The 20,848-nt window shown below is 44.9% G+C and overlaps 2 non-coding genes across 2 annotated transcripts; both read left to right on the top strand.

The window, feature by feature from the left end:
* The first annotated feature begins 15,727 nt into the window (after positions 1–15,727).
* On the top strand, positions 15,728–15,800 carry TRNAK-UUU. The gene has a single exon. It is a non-coding gene; the product is annotated as a tRNA-Lys (tRNA).
* Positions 15,801–18,639: 2,839 nt separating this feature from the next.
* TRNAW-CCA lies at positions 18,640–18,713 on the top strand. Its single transcript has one exon. It is a non-coding gene; the product is annotated as a tRNA-Trp (tRNA).
* Positions 18,714–20,848: the final 2,135 nt, after the last annotated feature.

Genomic DNA, 20,848 nt, shown 5'->3' with positions numbered 1-20,848 from the left:
GTTGACTACGATGAGACTTTCTCACTCGTAGCGATGCTAAGAGTCTGTTGGAATTATATTAGCAATTACTGCATTATTTATGAAATCTTGCAGATAGGATGTCAAAACATTGTTTCCTCGACGATTCTTGAGGAAAGGTTGTATGTGATACAACCGGAAGGTTTTGTCTATCCTGAAATATGCTAATAAGTATGCAAAGCTCCAGCAATCCTTCTGAGGACTGGAGTGAGCATCTCGGAGTTGGAATGTATGCTTTGATGATGATCAAAGATTTTGGGTGTATACAAAGTTTATGAGAAACTTGTATTTCCAAAGAAGTGAGTGGGAGCACTATAGAATTTCTAATGAGTATATGTTGTTGACATATTAATGATCGGAAATGACGTAGAATTTCTGGAAAGCATAAAGGGTTATTTGGAAAGTGTTTTCAATGGAAAACCTGGATTAAGCTACTTGAACATTGAGCATCAAGATCTATAAGGATAGATCAAAACGCTTAATAGTACTTTCAAATGAGCACATGCCTTGACGTGATCTTGAAGGTGTTCAAGATGGATCAGTCAAAGAAGGAGTTCTTGCCTGAGTTGTAAGGTATGAAGTTAAGACTTAAAGCTCGACCATGGCAGAATAGAGAGAAAGGAACGAAGATCGTCCCCTATGCTTAACACATAGGCTCTACAGTATGCTATGCTGTGTACCGCACCTGAAGTGTGCTTTACCATGAGTCAGTCAAGGGGTACAAGAGTGATCCAAGAATGGATCACAGGACAGCGGTCAAAGTTATCCTTAGTAACTAGTGGACTAAGGAATTTTCTCAATTATGGAGGTGGTAAAGGGGTTCGTCGTAAAGGGTTACGTCGATGCAAGCTTAACACCTATCCGGATAGCTCTGAGTAGAGATACCGGATACGTATAATGGAGCAACAATTTAGAATAGCTCCAAGTAGAACAGTTATTTGGAATAGCTCCAAATAGAACGTGGTAGCTGCATCTAGGAGATGACATAGAGATTTGTAAAGCACACACGGATCTGAAAGGTTCAGACCCGTTGACTATAACCTCTCTCACAAGCATAACATGATCAAACCCAGAACTCATCGAGTGTTAATCACATGGTAAATGTGAACTAGATTATTGACTCTAGTAAACTCTTTGGGTGTAGTCACATGGGGATGTGACCTTGAGTGTTAATCACATATCGATGTGAACTAGATTATTGACTCTAGTGCAAGTGGGAGACTGTTGGAAATATGCCCTAGAGGCAATAATAAAAGTATTATTATTATATTTCCTTGTTCATGATAATTGTCTTTTATTCATGCTATAACTGTATTATCCGGAAATCGTAATACACGTGTGAATACATAGACCACAATCTGTCCCTAGTGAGCCTCTAGTTGACTAGCTCGTTGTGATCAACAGATAGTCATGGTTTCCTGGCTATGGACATTGGATGTCGTTGATAACGGGATCACATCATTAGGAGAATGATGTGATGGACAAGACCCAATCCTAAGCCTAGCACAAGATCATGTAGTTCGTATGCTAAAGCTTTTCTAATGTCAAGTATCATTTCCTTAGACCATGAGATTGTGCAAGTCCCGGATACCGTAGGAGTGCTTTGGGTGTGCCAAACGTCACAACGTAACTGGGTGGCTATAAAGGTACACTACGGGTATCTCTGAAAGTGTCTGTTGGGTTGGCACGAATCGAGATTGGGATTTGTCACTCCGTGTAAACGGAGAGGTATCTCTGGGCCCACTCGGTAGGACAACATCATAATGTGCACAATGTGATCAAGGGGTTGATCACGGGATGATGTGTTACGGAACGAGTAAAGAGACTTGCCGGTAACGAGATTGAACAAGGTATCGGTATACCGACGATCGAATCTCGGGCAAGTACCATACCGCTAGACAAAGGGAATTGTATACGGGATCGATTGAGTCCTTGACATCGTGGTTCATCCGATGAGATCATCGTGGAACATGTGGGAGCCAACATGGGTATCCAGATCCCGCTGTTGGTTATTGACCGGAGAACGTCTCGGTCATGTCTGCTTGTCTCCCGAACCCGTAGGGTCTACACACTTAAGGTTCGATGACGCTAGGGTTATAAAGGAAGCTTGTATGTGGTTACCGAATGTTGTTCGGAGTCCCGGATGAGATCCCGGACGTCATGAGGAGTTCCGGAATGGTCCGGAGGTAAAGATTTATATATAGGAAGTCCTGTTTCGGCCATCGGGACAAGTTTCGGGGTCATCGGTATTGTACCGGGACCACCGGAAGGGTCCCGGGGGCCCACCGGGTGGGGCCACCTGCCCCGGGGGGCCACATGGGCTGTAGGGGGTGCGCCTTGGCCTACATGGGCCAAGGGCACCAGCCCCTAGAGGCCCATGCGCCAAGATATAGGAAAAAGGGGAGAGTCCTAAAGGGGGAAGGCACCTCCGAGGTGCCTTGGGGAGGATGGACTCCTCCCCCCCTCTTAGCCGCACCCCTTCCTTGGAGGAGGGGGCAAGGCTGCGCCTCCCCCCTCTCCCCTGCCCCTATATATAGTGGAGGGGAGGGAGGGCATCCATACCTGAGCCCTTGGCGCCTCCCTCCCTCCCGTGACACCTCCTCCTCTCTCGTAGGTGCTTGGCGAAGCCCTGCAGGATTGCCACGCTCCTCCATCACCACCACGCCATTGTGCTGCTGCTGGATGGAGTCTTCCTCAACCTCTCCCTCTCTCCTTGCTGGATCAAGGCGTGGGAGACATCGTCGAGCTGTACGTGTGTTGAACGCGGAGGTGCTGTCCGTTCGGCACTCGATCATCGGTGATTTGAATCACGACGAGTACGACTCCATCAACCCCGTTCACTTGAACGCTTCCGCTTAGCGATCTACAAGGGTATGTAGATGCACTCTCCTTCCCCTCGTTGCTAGTCTCTCCATAGATAGATCTTGGTGACACGTAGGAAAATTTTGAATTTCTGCTACGTTCCCCAACAATAAGATGTAAAACATGATAAACATCACATGCAATCAAATACTGACATGATATGGCCAATATCATTTTGCTCCTTTTGATCTCCATCTTCGGGGCTCTATGATCATCGTTGTCACCGGCATGACACCATGATCTCCATCATCATGTCTTCTTGAAGTTGTCTCATCATCTATTACTTCTACTACTATGGCTAATGCTTTAGCAATAAAGTAAAGTAATTACATGACGTTTATGTTGACACACATGTCATAAATAAATTAAGACAACTCCTATGGCTCCTGCCGGTTGTCATACTCATGGACATGCAAGTCGTGATTCCTATTACAAGAACATGATCAATCTCATACATCACATATATCATTCATCACATCCTTTTGGCCATATCAAATCACAAGGCATATGCAGCAAAAACAAGTTAGACGTCCTCTAATTGTTGTTGCAAGTTTTTACGTGGCTGCTATAGGTTTCTAGCAAGAACGTTTCTTACCTACGCGAAAACCACAACGTGATATGCCAATTTCTATTTACCCTTCATAAGGACCCTTTTCATCGAATCTGATCTGACTAAAGTGGGAGAGACAAACACCCGCTAGCCACCTTATGCAACTAGTGCATGTCAGTCGGTGGAACCAGTCTCACGTAAGCGTACGGTAAGGTCGGTCCGGGCTGCTTCATCCCATGATGCCGCCGAATCAAGATAAGACTATTAGCGGCAAGTAAATTGACAATACCGACGCCCACAACTGCTTTGTGCTCTACTCGTGCATAGAAACTACGCATAGACCTAGCTCTGATACCACTATTGGGGATCGTAGCAAAAATTTAGAATTTTCTACGCATCACCAAGATCAATATATGGAGTAATCTAGAAACGAGGGGAAAGAGAGTGCATCTACATACCCTTATAGATCGGTAAGCGGAAGCGTTGCAAGAACGCGGATGAAGGAGTCGTACTCGCAGCGATTCAGATCGCGGTTGATTCCGATCTAAGCGCCGAACAACGGTGCCTCCGTGTTCAACACACGTGCAGCCCGGTGACGTCTCCCATGCCTTGATCCAGCAAGGGGAGAAGGAGAGGTTGGGGAAGACTCCGTCCAGCAGCAGCACGACGGCGTGGTGGTGAAGGAGGAGCGTGGCAATCCTGCAGGGCTTCGCCAAGCACCGCGGGAGAGGAGGGGGACTTAGGAGAGGGGGAGGGCTGCGCCAGAACTTGGGTGCGGCTGCCCTCCCACCCCCCACATATATATAGGGGCAAGGAAGAGGGGGGCCGAGCCCCTCAGATCCAATCTGAGGAGGGGGCGGCGGCCAGGGGGGTTGCCTTGCCCCCCAAGGCAAGGGGGCGCCGCCTTTTAGGGTTCCACCAAACCCTAGGCATATGGGCCCTAAGGGGGGAGGCGCCCAGCCCACTAAGGGGCTGGTCCCTCTCCACACACAGCCCATAGGGCCTTCCGGGGCAGGTGGACCCTCCCGGTGAACCCCCGGAACCCCTTCGATGGTCCCAGTACAATACGGGTAACCCCCCGAATTATTTCGGTGACCGTATGATGACTTCACATATACAAATCTTTACCTCTGGACCATTTCGGAACTCCTCGTGACGTTCGGGATCTCATCCGGGACTCCGAACAACATTCGGTGACCACGTACATCTATTCCCTATAACCCTAGCGTCATTGAACCTTAAGTGTGTAGACCCTGCGGGCTCGGGAGTCATGCAGACATGGCCGAGACAACTCTCCGGTCAATAACCAACAGCGAGATCTGGATACCCATGTTGGCTCCCACATGCTCCACGATGATCTCATCGGATGAACCACGATGTCAAGGATTCAATCAATCCCGTATACAATTCCCTTTGTCTATCGGTACGATACTTGCCCGAGATTCGATTGTCGGTATCCGATACCTTGTTCAATCTCGTTACCGGCAAGTCTCTTTACTCGTTCCGTAACACATCATCCCGTGATCAACTCCTTGGTCACATTTGTGACGCCCCCAATTTGACCGTACACTAATCATACACGCAAACGTGTACGAACAAGATTAGGGACTCACGGGAAGATATCACAACACAACTCTACAAATAAAATAAGTCATACAAGCATCATATTACAAGCCAGGGGCCTCGAGGGCTCGAATACAAGAGCTCGATCATAGACGAGTCAGCGGAAGCAACAATATCTGAGTACAGACATAAGTTAAACAAGTTTGCCTTAAGAAGGCTAGCCCAAACTGGGATACAGATCGAAAGAGGTGCAGGCCTCCTACCTGGGATCCTCCTAAACTACTCCTGGTCGTCGTCAGCGGGCTGCACGCAGCAGTAGGCACCTCCCGAGTAGTAGTAGTCGCCATCGACAGTGGCGTCTGGCTCCTGGGCTCCAACATCTGGTTGCATCAACCAGGTAGAATGGAAAGGGGGAAACGAGGGAGAAAAGCAACCGTGAGTACTCATCCAAAGTACTCGCAAGCAAGGAGCTACACTACATATGTATGCATTGGTATCAAATGGAGTAAGGCTATCATATGTGGACTGAACTGCAGAATGCCGGAATAAGAGGGGGATAGCTAGTCCAATCGAAGACTACGCTTCTGGTAACCTCCATCTTGCAGCAGGAGAAGAGAGTAGATGGTAAGTTCACCAAGTAGCATCGTGTAGCATAATCCTAACCGATGATCCTCCCCTCGTCGCCCTGTAAGAAAGTGATCACCGGTTGTATCTGGCACTTAGAAGGGTGTGTTTTATTAAGTATCCGGTTCTAGTTGTCATAAGGTCAATGTACAACTCCAAGTCATCCTGTTATCAAAGATCACGGCTATTCGAATAGATTAACTTCCCTGCAGGGGTGCACCACATAACCCAACACGCTCGATCCCATTTGGCCGGACAAACTTTCCTGGGTCATGCCCGGCCTCGGAAGATCAACACGTCGCAGCCCTACCTAGGCACAACAGAGAGGTTAGCACGCCGGTCTAAATCCTATGGCGCAGGGGTCTAGGCCCATCACCCATTGCACACTTGCACGTTGCGAGGGCGGCCGGAAGCAGACCTAGCCTAGCAGGCATTCCAGTCCAATCCGGCGCGCGCCGCACAGTCGCTGACGTCACGAAGGCTTCGGCTGATACAACGACGTCGAGTCCCCATAACTTTCCCCGCGTAGATGGTTAGTGCGTATAGGCCAGTGGCCAGCCTCGGATCAAATACCAAGATCTCTTAAACGTGTTATCTTGAAATAACCGCGAACGTCGACCAGGGCCAGGCCCACCTCTCTCCTAGGTGGTCTCAACCTGCCCTGTCGCTCCGCCTCAAAGTAACAGTCGGGGGCCGTCGGGAACTCAGGCCCACCACTACCTGGATGGAGCCACCTGCCCCTTCAGCCCCCATCTCTGCACAGTACCACAGGTAATGTAACAGTGTAAAGTATATAGTATATGCCCGTGATCACCTCCCGAAGTGATCACGGCCCGGTAGTATAGCATGGCAGACAGACAAGAGTGTAGGGCCACTGATGATAAACTAGCATCCTATACTAAGCATTAGGATTGCAGGTAAGGTATCAACAGTTGTAGCAATAATGACAAGCTATGCATCAGGATAGGATTAACGGAAAGCAGTAACATGCTACACTACTCTAATGCAAGCAGTATAGAGGAGAGTAGGCGATATCTGGTGATCAAGGGGGGGCTTGCCTGGTTGCTCTGGCAAGAGAGAGGGGTCGTCAACTCCGTAGTCGTACTGGGTAGCAGCGGCGTCGGTCTTGGTGTCTAGCGAGAGAAGAGGGGGAAGAAACAATAAATATAATGCAAACAATGCAAATGCATGACGATGCATGACCTGATAAAGCGCGATGCTAGGTGTGCCCTAACGTTGTACGAGGTGGTACCGGTGAAGGGGGGGGGGACTTCCGGGAAATTATCCCCGGTGTTTCGCGTTTTCGGGCAGAGGAGCCGGAGGGGGAAAGTTGCATGTTCGCTATGCTAGGGATGTGTGGCGCACGAACGGGCTGCGTATCCAGATTCGTCTCGTCGTTCTAAGCAAATTTCATGTACAAAGTATTTTCATCCGAGCTACGGATTATTTTATATGATTTTCCAAAGTTTTTATTAATTTCTGGAATTTAATTAATTATTTAATTTAATTTGAAAATGGATTTATGACATCAGCATGAGGTCATGCTGACGTCGGCAGCCAACAGAGTTGACTGGTCAACCTGACCAGTGGGTCCCACTGGTCAGTGACACATTTGAATTAAACAGTTTAATTAAACTAATCAAAATTAATTAGGGGGTGGGCCCCACTATCATACTAATTAATTAGCTAATTAACAGTAGTTAATTAGGTTAATTAATCATTAGGTTAATTAATCTTAATTGGTTAATTTAATCAAAATTAATTAAGTTAATTAATTAGTTAGTTAGTTAATTAATTAATTAATTTTATTATTTATTATTTTATTATTTATTATTTTATTTTTATTATTTTTTTATACGTTCTGAGGGATGGGGCCCCCTTGTCATAGGCCCCGGGGGCCTTAGCGGGTTAGCGGGCAGGAGGGCGACGGGCGCCTGGGAGAGTGCTCACCCGCACGGAGTGCGGCGAGGCGAGGCCAGTGGCCAGGGCGACCGCGGTGGCCGGCCGGCGTGGGGAGAAGGAGTGCGGGGCCGGCGACGAGCGAGCCCGCGGGCGGCAGAGGAGCCGCCGCAGGGGAGCAGGGGCGCGACGGCGCACTAGCACCAGGGGGACGGCGGCACGGCAGTGGGGGCGCGAGCGATGCGGTGAGCGCGGACCGCCGCGAGGCAGGGTAACGCGGGGGAGGTGAGCCGGGGCGATGATGGTAAGTGGGGACGGGGCCCGGGCAAGGCGCGATGTCGCACGCGCGATGGGTGACCGCCGATAGGGCGAGTGCAGGGGGCGCGGTGAGCGCGTGCTGCGGGTGGGCGGTCGCCGCGATGCGCGGACGTGGGCACAACGGAGCAGCTGAGGAAGCAGAGAGCAGCGGAGGGGGAAGAGGAGGCCGATGGCCTTATCATGGGGCTGTAGGGAAACGGCAGCGGGGTTCGAGGAGGAGGACGGGGACGACGACGGGGCAGCTCCGGCGATGTCCAAGCGGCGGCGATGATCGGCGTGGCGACGCGGCTCCGGCGACGGAGAGGCGCGAGAAGGTCCAGTGACGAGGTGGTCGGTCGTGGAGGATGAAGAGGTGGAGGGGCGTCGCCGGTGAGGTGACGACGATGACTACGAGCGGCGGGTGCCGACGTTGGGTGGCGGCGACGTCGAGGCGGCCCCCTCCCGATCCAGATCGAGATCGGGCAGAGGGGGGCGAGTGGGAGTAGTGGGGAGGGGTGCGGTTAGGGTTGCGGGCGAGAGGGGATAAGGGAGTGAGGGGGGTGGGCTGGCCAGTGGGTGCGGGGGTGGGCCGGCAGGCCACTCGGCCACACGGCCAACTGGGCCAAGGCCCAGTGGGGTGGGGTGACGTTGTTTCCTTTTTTTTTCTTTTTTTCTTTTTTTTGTAATTTTGTTTTATTGTTTTATCTTTATGCTCATTAAATTTTGTTCTACAAAATATATACAAAAGCACCTAAATTAGTGTGACCGGTTTTACCACTGCCACGAAAAGTCCACACCTAATTAAAATAGTTTCATAATTAGTTATTATTTAAAAGTATTTAACTAACAACTTTTGCTACTGTTTTATTCCTTTTAGACAATTTAAACATTTTATAAAAGTGTGTTTTCTCCTTCATAATTATCTATGCATTATTTGGCTCACTCCGAATATTTTAGTTTTTAACATTTGAAACCTTTATCGTTTGACTTAATTTCAAATTTGAATTTGAATCGGTTTTCAACTGATGTGAGATTAACAACAGTAACCATGGTGACATGGAATCATTAACGTGGGATTACTGTAGCTAATTATCCGGGCGTCACAACATTGTACACATTATGATGATGTCCTACCGAGTGGGCCTAGAGATACCTCTCCGTTACATGGAGTGAGAAATCCCAGTCTCGATTCGTGCCAACCCAACAGACACTTTCGGAGATACCCGTAGTGCACCTTTATAGCCACCCAGTTATGTTGTGACGTTTGGCACACCCAAAGCACTCCTACGGTATCCGGAAGTTGCACAATCTCATGGTCTAAGGAAATGATACTTGACATTAGAAAAGCTTTAGCATACGAACTACACGATCTTGTGCTAGGCTTAGGATTGGGTCTTGTCCATCACATCATTCTCCTAATGATGTGATCCCGTTATCAACGACATCCAATGTCCATGGTCAGGAAACCGTAACCATCTATTGATCAACGAGCTAGTCAACTAGAGGCTTACTAGGGACATGGTGTTGTCTATGTATCCACACATGTATCCGAGTTTCCTATCAATACAATTCTAGCATGGATAATAAACAATTATCATGAACAATGAAATATAATAATAATAACTAATTTATTATTGCCTCTAGGGCATATTTCCAACAGTCTCCCACTTGCACTAGAGTCAATAATCTAGTTCACATCGCCATGTGATTAACACTCACAGGTCACATCGCCATGTGACCAACATCCAAAGAGTTTACTAGACTCAATAATCTAGTTCACATCACTATGTGATTAACACTCAATGAGTTCTGGGTTTGATCATGTTATGCTTGTGAGAGAGGTTGTAGTCAACGGGTCTTGCCATATTCAGATCCCTATGTATTTCGCAAAACCTTATGTCATATCGTAGATGCTGCTACCACGTTCCACTTGGAGTTATTCCAAATTGTTGCTCCATTATACGTATCCGGTATCTCTACTCAGAGCTATCCGGATAGGTGTTAAGCTTGCATCAACGTAACTCTTTACGTCGAACTCTTTATCACCTCCATAACCGAGAAACATTTCCTTATTCCTCTAAGGACAATTTTGACCTCTATCTGGTGATCCTCTCCTAGATCACCTTTGTACCCTCTTGCCAGACATGTTGCAAGGCACACATCAGGTGCGGTACTTCAGCATGGCATACCGTATAGAGCCTATGACAAAAGCATAGGGGACGACCATCGTCCTTCCTCTTTCTTCTGTCGTGATCAATCTTTGAGTCTTACTCAACTTCACACCTTACAACTCAGGCAAGAACCCCTTCTTTGACTGATCTATTTTGAACTCCTTTGAAAACATGTCAAGGTGTGCATTCTTTGAAAGTATCATCAGGCGTCTTGATCTATCTCTATAGATCTTGATGCCCAATTTGTAAGCAGCTTTATCCACGTCTTCCTTTGAAAATCACTCTTCAAACAACCGTTTATGCTTTCCAGAAACTCTACATTATTTTAGATCAACAATATGTCATCCACATATACTTATCAGAAATGTTGTAGTGCTCCCACTCACTTTCTTGTAAATACAAGTTTCCAGCAAACATTGTATAAACCTAAAAGCTTTGATCACTCTATCAAAGCATATATTCCGACTCCGAGATGCTCGCTCTAGTCCATAGAAGGATCGATGGAGCCAGCATTCCTTTTAGCATCCTTAGGATCGACAAAACTTCGATTGTATCACATACAACTCTTTCTTACAAAAACTGCTAAGAAAACTTGTTTTTGACATCCATCTGTCAGATTTCATAATCGAAAAATATAGCTAATGCTAACATGATTCCGACGGACTTGAGCATCGCTACGGGTGAGAAATTCTCATCGTAGTCAACTCCTTGAACTTGTGAAAAGACTCTTTCCCACAAGTCGAGCTTCATAGACGGTAACATTACCGCCCACGTCCGTCTTCTTCTTAAAGATCCATTTATCTCAATGGCTTGCCGATCATCGGGCAAGTCCACCAAAGTCCATACTTTGTTCTGATACATGGATCCTATCTCGGATTTCATGGCTTCTAACCATTTGTCGGAATACGGGCCCACCATCGCTTCTCCGTAGCTCGTAGGTTCATTGTTGTCTAACAACATGATATCTAAGACAGGATTACCGTACCACTCAGGAGTAGTACATATCCTTGTCGACCTATGAGGTTCGATAGCAACTTGATCCGAAGCTTCATGATCACTATCATTAACTTCCTCTTCAACAGACGTAGGTGCCACAGAAAACATCTTTCTGTGTTGCATCACTCTCTGGTTGAAACAAAGGTTCGACAACCTCATCAAGTTCTATCTTCCTCCCACTCAATTCTTTCGAGAGAAACTCCTTCTCGAGAAAGGACCCGTTCTTAGCGACAAACAATTTGCCCTCGGATCTGAGATAGAAGGTATACCCAACTGTCACCTTTGGGTATTCTATGAAGATGTGTTTGTCCGCTTTTGGGTTCGAGCTTCTCCGGCTGAAGCCTTAAGCATCGCAGCCCCAGACATTAAGAAACGACAACTTTGGTTTCTTTCCAAACCAATGTTCATATGACGTCGTCTCAACAGACTTAGATGGTGTCCTATCTAAAGTGATTGCAGTTGTCTCTAACGCATAACCTCAAAATGAAAATGGTAGATCGGTAAGAGACACCATAGATCGCACCATATCTCATAAGTTTCGATTACGACGTCCGGACACACCATTACGCTGTGGTGTTCCAGGTGGCTTCAACTACGAAACAATTCACAATGTCTTAAGTGTTTGCCAATCTCATAACTCAAAAATTCTCATTGATCAGATCGTAGGAATTTGATCTTCTTTTTATGATGATTCTTAACTTCACTCTGAAATCGGTGGCTTACAAATGCTCCTGCAACGTTTCAAGCACTCATGAATGATGTGTTCAAGCCCAGAAGATTTGTGTTGGTTTTATGATATACTTCTTGACAGTAAAACACTGAAGGAGCATCAACAACACTTGCAGCTAACACTTTTTCTGCGGAATCAGCTACATGCTAAGATGAGCAAGTGTGAGTTTTGACTTTCAAAGGCGGAATATTAGGGGTAAAATGGAAAATAAGGTGGCAGATGCATTTAATAGGAGAAAGGCCGGAACATCTGTCCAGCTGGTCCAAGGTGTGCAAACCGCTTTGTGAAGGCCGACTGAGAATGAGGGACCTAGTAGTGTATTTCGAAGCCTTCTAGGCAAAGCTGCTTTGGCGTGCACTGAAAGGGCGTCTTCCTTTCCTATATTATACCAGAGGTGAGTGCATAATCTGGTGTAGAACGGAGGGGATATCCTAAGTTGATGTGCACAAGTGCTTCCTCTGATTGAAGTCGATTGCCTCAACCAATTTCTTAGTACATCAACACAAGAAGTGGCGAATTGGGGATGGTACTACCTCAGTGAAACTGTGGGAAGATGGGTAGGTGGGGCCTCTCAACCAAGACATCGCGGTTGGCGAGTGGGTACTCTACTGAATTCTAGCATGGGTGTGGTAGATTACTGACGTGAAGCCGGACCTCTATGAGTGCTCTACATGGCCGGATCAAAGCTATTCTAAAAACTAGATCCATTGGAGTGGGAAGTACTCAAGATGTAGAAGAGGACTCAAGCAGGTTTGGTCCTCTTTCTCTGATGTGTTCTTAGAACCCACTACCCTCCCTCCTAAAAGACCATGTGACCACCGGATTCACCTCATGATAGTCAACCAGTGAATCAAAGGCCTTATAGGTATTCACACCACCGGATGAAATTGAAGCCATAATCAAGGAGTTACTCTAGAATGGTACTCTACAACCTAGTTCATGCCTCACCGGCTCTTCTTTACAAGAAGAAAGAAGGTTCGTGGCGCCTATGGATTATAGGCAACTCAATGCGCAAACCGTAAAAAAGAAATACCCGATACCGGTCATTGATGATCTTCTGGATGAGCTACATGGTTATACTGTGTACTCAACAATCGTTTTATCTATTCCCACATCGATTCACTAATCCTGGAACTCGCTATGGACAGAAGGTCCGTAGAAGTGAAAGTAGGACGACGGGAGAAAAGAGTAAGGAGTACCGGAAAAAGAAGATTTTGGACTTTCTGCCCATGAAGAAATAGTAGCATTTGAAACTGGAAAGATTTACTTTGGATAGTAAATCCCCAAGGAAGGGCTATAATCCAAACAAAGGAGGAGCTAGCGGACAGTTCGAATTTCAACGATTAAGGAGGGGAATGAAACACTTGTCTTTCACAATCAATTCTTTCTTTTTTTTTATGTTTAGGACACGCAAAGCGAGAGCGAAACTCGCTATGAGGAGAAGACTCGGCAAGAGAGGTTTGAACAAGAGGAACCGCCGTCTAGTTGAGTTTGATCATTCTCTCTTTCTATCTCTCTTTCTTTCAAGAGCTGAATAAGGGCATATCCACAAAGGAGAGAGAAATCGGACTTTCTTCTTTACCCCCCTCATTATTCAAGACGTGAATATAAAGTGTATTGTACTCCCTTGGATCTTTTCCGGGATCTTTACTCGTCGTTGATCAAGGAATCTAGAAGGAAGATGGGTGGTAGGGTGAATGGACATTCGTATCCTCTCCGACTCGTCGGTTAGGAGAGTAGCGACCAAAAAGAAATCATTATACAGGATAACTGCTGTAGAGATAAAATGTAGGAAGGAGAAAGTTGGTTTCAATGAGTCATGTGAATTGTAGAAGAAATAGGTAAACAAGGCGGGTTAATATATATACGTTGAAAAGCAAGGGGATAAATTGAATGAAATGAAGAGCAATCCAGAATCCGATTTTGTATACTATAAGAAAAAGGCACTGAAAACTTGGAAACGGAAGATGTTGTAACTGATACGGGTAGTCACACATTAGGCAAAATGGTGTAGTGGTTGGGCCAGGTAGCTTCTTCTTTTGAACAGCATTTCATTCTGTTTTGGATGATTTCTACTATGTTTCAAGTGATCAAAGAAGAGTTTATTTCCCACTACTCATATCACATCTTATGTGTTGATGCAAGCTGACTAAATCAATAAGATGGTATTCGTATTTGATTAGACAAGATGGTATTCTTCTTTATTCTGGAGCACAACAATCCGGATCTCTATCTTATAGCTTATCCTTCCTATTCTGTATGTATTACGGTCATGTCAATTCAATGGTCTGTATGCCCTGCAACCGGTCTTGAATGGCTTCAGTGAATTGTTTGCTGAGCCTACAGAGTGACCTCCTAGGAGGACAATAGACCACAAAATACCCTTACTACCAGGCACTAAACCTGTCAATCATTAGAGAAGGGACAGAGTTCAAGATAAGACTATCTTGCCTGTTTGGTAGAGAGAGTACCGGGTATTCCGATGGTTAAAGATTCAAGTCTTAGTGGCAAAGGGGGACAGCTTTGGCCTGCAACCGTTTCCACTTTACGGCCCACAGCTTGTGTTCTTCGGTATTAATTCGGTTTCTGTTTGTTTAGCTTGTCTCGTGCACCACCTGAATTGAATCATAGTAATGGGACTTTGGTAATCCAGTGATGAAGTCAATGCTGATAATGGACCATGCTTCATCAGGAATGGGTAGAGGATCGAAGAGGCCAGGGAGTTTTTAATGTTCTACCTTAGCTTGCTGACAGATTTGACACTTGTTGACAAAAGATTCCACTGATTGAAAGATTCCTGTCCAAACAAATAGTGCCTTGATGCGGTGATAAGTAGCAGTAATGCCAGAGTGGGCACCAATACCACTGGCATGAAGTGCTTGCAAGATGTTTTTTTTCATTTAGAAGTTTGCACCAACCCATACTCTTCCTCTATATCGAATGACCCCATTATGCAATGAATATTTGCTATTCTTGTGAGTGCTCAGGACTGCCAATTCAGATAGTCAATTCTGAGTGAATGTGTCTTTGCTGTACCCTGCAACAATATCAGTGAGCCATTGTGGTTGACAGGAAGTAATGGCATTGAGTTCATCTGGCTCATGTAATCTAGATAGTGGTGCATCAGCTGCCCTATTCTCTGAGCCTTTTATTGGATGGTATATTGTAATCCCATGATCTTGAGGAAAGGAAAGCTTTGTGCTGCATTGGTGTTTTAAGTCTTTGGGCAGTCAAATGAGCTAAGCTCCTGTGAATGAAACGCCTGTCCTGCTAAGCCCAAACTCTAATGTGCTTGACTTGGAAGTAGGCCACTCTTTCACTGTGAGGATCTTCTTTTAGTCTGTAGCCACCCCTTGCCCACTAATGACATGACCCAGGTATTCTATCTGTGGTTGAGCAAATGAACATTTATTCAACTTCACATGTAGTTGATTCTGCTTCAGAAGGTCAAATACTTGCTGCAAATGGGTGACATGATACTTGCAAGGATTTGCTGTAGATTAAGATGTCATCAACAAAAACAAGTGCACAAACCCTAGTCAGCTCAGCCAGAATTGTGTTCATAGCACTCTGGAGGGTGGGTGGTGCATTTGTGAGCCCAAATAGCCTAAAATTCATAGTGACGTGGGTCTTGAATGCCGTTTTGTATTCGTCTGCTTCATGTAATCTTATCTGATGGTAACCAGCTCTCAGATCTAGCTTAGTAAACCAAACAGCACAAGATAACTCATCCAACAATTCTTTAACTACAGGCATTGGGTATTTTATTAGACGAATCCATCTTATTTCCTTATTTCTCTGTTTTTGTAGCAGGAGAAGTAGTTTGTTCATCCCGGACTTCAAAGTAGTCTCCCCCGTTGACCTTCTTTTTTAGATAGAATCCTCAATGAGTGGAAAGGACTCCCAAACTTGCTCCACAGTACTATACCATACAGAGTTGCGCCCTTGTGATATGATAAGAAGAAAAGGGGCCAGGCCGCCCTCTTTTCTTTTCCGCACCAAGCCTTCTTGTAAAATGGGTGTATAGCTCAGTTGGTAGAGCATTGGGCTTTTAACCTAATGGTCGCAGGTTCAAGTCCTGCTATACCCAAAACAAAAAAACCACTCTTGTATTCGTAAGGATGCATAGTAGCCTTCAAAGAGCACTCTTTGGCCTTGAGAAAAGCCCCTTTCTCATCAACATCTCGACTTCGCTCGTTGTTTGAGGTCAGTATAAAGGAGATCAGACTGGCTCGGTCATTGATAGGCCGGCCTTCTCCTTATTCATTGGATAGGGCGCGGGGGAAAGTCAAGTCAAGCACTAGTTAGTTGGGGTGGGACGCACCAAAGCAGCGTTCGTTGCACTAGCGCCTTATCTTTTGAAGCTAAACAGAGGCTCGAAAGACGGAGTACGTCCGAAGTCGTTGGCTGCCTTTTTGTAGTGCGCAAGTCAGAGTGAACTTCTTCTTCTATTCTGCGAATCTACTAACGAGAACTGCCGTACAGTCCTATCTTTTTTTAAGAAAGATCGTAGATGAACGTATCGTTTCGTTACCTAAGTAGTTGAGCAATTCATTCCAAGGTAAACAAAGAGGTATTTCCTTTTCTCATCAGTCCTTCTCTCCTTCCATCCCAGTAGGCCTATTCATGCTTTTTTGCTATCCATCTTGATCAAATAGAAGAAGGGGAAATTCAGACTAGGCAAAACACCTCAAAAAGTGAAAAAAAGATAAAACAACTTTCTTTCAAGTAGTAAACCATAGTTCTCATCCTAGGAAACCATATCGATCATCGGTTCAGAGCTCCCAACTACGAAGTTCTTTTCTAGAGCGAGTCAACAATTCGTGGATCCATGGTTTGGATGAAGCTATGTACCCGGGTAGAGATGATTTGTCTCAAAGATGTTCCGCTCATCCAAGAATCTGAAACTTCATCTACATAAACTCATAAATAGCCCTTTCCTTTCTTTTCTTGACTTCAAAAGGTAATCAATCCTTTCTTTTCATCTTTTATCAAGTCTTCCTCTTCCTGATTGAGTCAATCAGGGATAGAAATTCGGATCAACTATGAGGAGTAGGGCTGCTGGGCAAGTGAATGAACTCTGTCCTAGGCATTTCCAATAAGTTCAGTGAAGTGAGGGCGAAGCCTTTTTTGAGAGGGAAAATACACTCCAAATGATATTCCATAATGGAAGGAATGAGTGGAAGATTTACTGGAAGAAAAAAATACGATACTTTTCTAGTCGTAGGTAGGGCTACCTATCTAGTTTCGTTCTTCGGGCGTACCAGATTCAATAGGCTAGGTTATAGCTGACAGATTTCTTTAAGAACTAGCCGCCTATAAGCCTCGCTAGTAGTATTCCTGCCCAGTGCCGGAGTAGTGACTCACAAGGTAAGTTCTCCTCGATGCATTTCCAACACTCTATTTTTCTACGTACACTTTTGATTCCTCAGTAGGTAGGGACAATGTTCGAGATCTCATCCGACCGTCTATTTCTCACTGATTGGGAGATTGGATTGGAATCCGAGGAGAATTGATTGGATGTCATGGAACGAATGGGGCACTACGTTGGTTACCCACTGCTAGCCTAGCGGAGATTTCTCTATTTGTTGAAAGTGGAAAGGAGTCATATTTGAATCGGAAAGTTGGGCTCGTTCACTCACACCTTTCTTTGATTATCGATGACTTGGCTTCTTGCTCAAGTAAGCACCCGGCATACCAATTCATTATCCTTGGGGCTCGGCTCGCTCCTTCCTATCTACGTTATTCTTTCTTTGTTACTCTCGTAATGACGTTCCGAAAGAAATCAAGGTTACCAGGTCACAGCTCTGATTCTTCTTCCCTTATAGAACCTTCCCGCAAGAAATCAGTGGAAGTGGGTCCGCCCCTACAACTCATCAAATCAGCCTTCTTTTCTGTTCTGCGCTGTACATATTCTCAAGTTATGAGAAAGAATGGATTTGAATGCAATTTGGAATTAACAAAATAAACGAATGAAGAATATTTTTACCTCTTATCTGATAAGCAATCAAAGCATTTGAACTGCTCAATGAACAATAAAGAAAGAGCTAAGGTAAAAAAGTATATGTGTTACTAATAGTAAACCAATTTTATTTGGAGTTTGCTTTCAGCTGAACATGTTATAACTACAAATGAGGTGAGGCTTGATTAGGTGGCTTTGCAAGAACTAGGGAGGAACACAAGTTATGTACTTTAGGCTAAACATATGAATTTAGAAGATCAACTTTTCCAATTGGACATAAACAAAAGCAACCAATAATATATATATATATAAACTTCAATAATATTTTCTCTATGGTGAAGTAATTTCATCGATAACCACTAAACGATTAAGTAGCGATGTATGCAAAGCTAGACAACGAACATTTCATAATACACTCGTTCTGCATATCTTTAGGATAAAAGAAAAAACTGCGAAAAAATCCGTTTTCCTAAATAAAAAGATCAAGAAATCTATTTTGTATGGTTCTTATTTCATTGAAAACGTTTCCATGAGACTTTCTTTCATTGAAGAAGTCCATGACTTGTTCTAGGTGATATGAGGTTGAACAGGCTTTAGAAAAAATGCAAAGAAGGGTACATGAGGGTGGAATAAAAATCAAAAAGATGACCCCTTCTTTCTTCCTGAGCATTACCGATAAATATTCATTCTTTATACGTTAGGTTGGGTTTCAGATGTATATCATTTATTATATGAAACCAAAAAGAAGAAATGACAAGAAAGTTGTATATAGATGGAGGAATAAATTATGATGTGGAAAACAAGGCAGGGGTTCAAATCCTGTCATCCCTACCTATTACTTCTCCTATGGGCAGTAACGAGGGATCAATTGAGATCGATTCAAATTGGACAAAATTCAGAGTTTCATTTTTCTATATGCATGCGGTACAAAAATCATCCTTTTCTTTACTGCTTTATCTCCCGGAAAGCGCTCTTAGTTCAGTTCGGTAGAACGTGTGTCTCCAAAACCCAATGTCGTAGGTTCAAATCCTACAGAGCGTGATTCTGTTCTTGTTATGTCGAATCCAAAAAAAAGAACTTATATAAATATAAGAAAATGAGACAGTAATGAGGTCCATATCGTCATCGTAATAAAAATAAAGATCTGCAAGCATTCTTTATGGGAGTCGGGGCTTTCTGATTTGAAGTTGCTAGAAAAGGACCTCTGTGATCGGTTGATCATTAGTCGTTTTTTTAAGGTAAGTAGGCAGGGGTGTCTTGATCGAAACCGAACTTCAATTCCACCCAGCTCAGATTCTATGCAGCAGTGGGGAAGACCTGTTTATACTTGTATTGAGAATTCCATTTCTTCCTGCCGCACCCCAATTCTTTCCCAGCAGTTGAAAATTGATATGAGATCTTGAACCCAGGGGGCTCCTATGTTCTGGGCAGAGGCATTGATGCGGGCTATTAGAATAAGGTGGTAAGGTCCAGGCATCTTCAAACCCCACATATGCCCTCTTTGATCTAGTAAGGGGAATGAAAGAAACAGGAATGTTGCACAGTAAAGTGTCAGCACTCATCCCCAAACTCCATAGGCCCCGCAATAGAAAGAGTTTACTTCGGTGCCGGAGAGCCGAAACCGCTAACCGAAACAAGACATATTCACTTTGACCACAGCCACCCGCACTTGCCTACCCGACTGGCTATTTTAGCTATTCTCTCTTCAACCTTCCTCTAACCTAAAATAGTCGTACCGCTCCCCCTTTAGAGATAGATTTCTTTATTCTCTAAGCTAGCTAAACGCCTGAAACATAATAAGCTAAGCCTCCGTCGATTTAGCCAAAGCAGGCCTGGATAAAATAATGGGAGTCGGTGTACCTTAAACGCCTTGTTTCCTCTTCTTTACGGTGGCTTCTTCTTAAATGAAAGAAGATCTTTGCTGCGCTTATGCCTTCAAACCCAAAAACAGTGGTTATTACGACACCAGGTGAAATAGCTGCTTTTTCTTCTCTTCCTCCCCTCGACCTATTGAAGTTGCGCTCACCCGCAGCCCTAAGCCCTACAGTTCCTTTGCTTACCGCCTAATCTTAATCTATTTCCCTGCCTCCAAGAGAAGAAATGGCACCAACCGATACAATGGCAGCTAGTTCCAGGGAAGCTGCTTCAATGGAAGTTGGATTGCCTAGTTGCTTTTGAGTTCGATTTGAACTAGTTTCCAAGCCTTTTTTTCATCCATGCCTATAAGTATAATTATCTTTTCCAATCCGAGTGTTCCATCGGACTTACTCCATTTGCTTCTAGGGACAGATAGGGTTGGAGTCGTCAGTGCTAGAATAAAATGTGAATGAGAGCATAGATTGATTGTCTCACTGCATGTACGTATAGTAACCGGTTAATAATACTAAGGGTCCCTAATACTAATCTCGACATGAGAGGAACGTGTCCTCTCGGCCTTGATATATACTAACAAATATGGTTTTTTCACTCAGACATGAGAGGTGAGATCGATTATATGATGGAGACAGATGGAGGAGCAGAAAGTGAGAGATTGTGGCATGAAGCACATGTAAGGTGTACAACTCTTGAGACGGATGCATCGAGGTGCCGGCCTGTGAGAACGCTCGTCATAGCGTTGCGCCATAATTTTGTGATGGGTCTTTCGTTTTAAAAATAGGAGTTTTTCGGGTCTAGTTTACCGGTCCGTCAATAAATGCGTATGAAAAGTGAAATAGTTGATGTGATGGATGTGCCCGGTATCGATCAATGAAACATCGGCTCGATGCAGGATTTCAATAGAACGAAAAACATCATCAGTAGTAGAGGGATAGGTACTTATTCCCGGCCAGCGGTATCATTGCTGCTCCCCGCCTAATGCGGATCATTGTGCAATGCTTATGTGAAATCTCAATCCAAAACTTATTCGTTTCGTTGAAAAAACCGACACCGACGTCAAGATCAGTCTCCTTTCCTTTCTCTTTAGTTTGGGAGCAGAGCTTAAAAAGATGGGGGGTCACGATGGATCCTTTTTTTAACCCCGATTCCATGGACGGAATGATTGTGGAATTTAACCCTCCGTCGTCATACCCAAACTCGGTCAATGGGCCTGCTTTTAGCGTAGAAAGTGTGAGTTCGAACTACATGGAGGTGGAGGAATCAATAAATTCCCCTCCTCCCCCTAATCCAAACCCTTATTC

This window comes from Triticum dicoccoides, chromosome 5A (genome assembly GCF_002162155.2).
Source record: "Triticum dicoccoides isolate Atlit2015 ecotype Zavitan chromosome 5A, WEW_v2.0, whole genome shotgun sequence".
In the NCBI taxonomy this organism is placed as follows: Eukaryota; Viridiplantae; Streptophyta; class Magnoliopsida; order Poales; family Poaceae; genus Triticum; species Triticum dicoccoides.
Note: the sequence above shows the minus strand (reverse complement) of the source record. Positions and strands in the feature narration are given on the sequence as shown.